Source organism: Lynx rufus, unplaced genomic scaffold (genome assembly GCF_022079265.1).
Source record: "Lynx rufus isolate CCGP_SWC_20201006 ecotype Redwood Valley unplaced genomic scaffold, mLynRuf1.p SCAF_2, whole genome shotgun sequence".
Classification (NCBI taxonomy): Eukaryota; Metazoa; Chordata; class Mammalia; order Carnivora; family Felidae; genus Lynx; species Lynx rufus.
This window is the reverse complement of record NW_025814834.1, coordinates 110407055-110408100: the sequence shown is the minus strand read 5'-3', so window position 1 is coordinate 110408100 and position 1046 is coordinate 110407055.

The following is a 1046-nucleotide window of genomic DNA, read 5'->3' as shown; positions in this document are numbered from 1 at the left end:
ATCCTTTACTCCTCTGTCACTTTCAATACCCAGTCTGTCAGCAAATCCTGCTCTATCTTCAAAATACATTCAGACTGGAACCACTGTTTCTCTCTCATCTTTATCCCCACCACCCTAGTAAAGCCTGCAATTTCTCAACTGGAGTACTGCAGTCATTGCCCTTGACCTCGTAAAGGCTATCTTCAACACAGCAGCTAGTGTAGACTGACTTTTTAATATTAAATCAGATTGTCATTTCTCTGCTCAAAACTCTCCAGTAGTTTCCTATTTTGTAATAAAATCTGTAAGTTTTTGCAATGGCCTATAAGGCTCTATATCAGTGGTTCTCATCTTGTGGATGACAAGACTGCTGTGCCCCTAGAGTTTTACCATTCAATAGGTCTGGGGTGGGGCCGGATACTTTGCATCTGTGCCTCTCTCATCAGTTTGAAGCAATTTCCGTCTGACGGCGATGCAGCCAGGGGACCCCACTTTGAGAACCACTACCTACATGTACAGTAGTGGGTCCTCCCTCTCTCCTTCCAGCCACACTACTCCCCTCTCGCCTTCCTCTTAGACGCCAAACTTGTATGGCCGAGTCCTAGGCTCGGACTGCTCCTCTCTTGGGGGACAGCGTCTGGCTGTTCCAGATCTTTTGCTCAAGTAATGACACTTCAGAGGGGCACTGGGGGGGGGGGGGTCTCTCTGTTTGGAATGGCGCTGTTACTCTGAGCCCTGTTTTCTTCTTAGAGTACAGAACGCCGTATACGTTTACTGCCCACATCCCTGTCACAATTTAGGGCCTTTACTTTGTTCACTATCCTACCGCAAGACTAAAACAGTGGCTGGACGCTTTATGCGCCTGGACGCATAAACATGCTCAATAAATATTTCATTGACTGACTACAGGAAAGAACGGCTGGGGAAAAAGGGCCTGCAACACGGGAACACAACAGACGCCCCTTAGTCTCCCGGCTAGCTCGCCCACCCAACGACCCGGCGCCCAGAGGCGGGACTTCCTGTGCGTTTGCCGGAAGAGCGTCCGGTGTGAACCGGAAGCCCCGTTG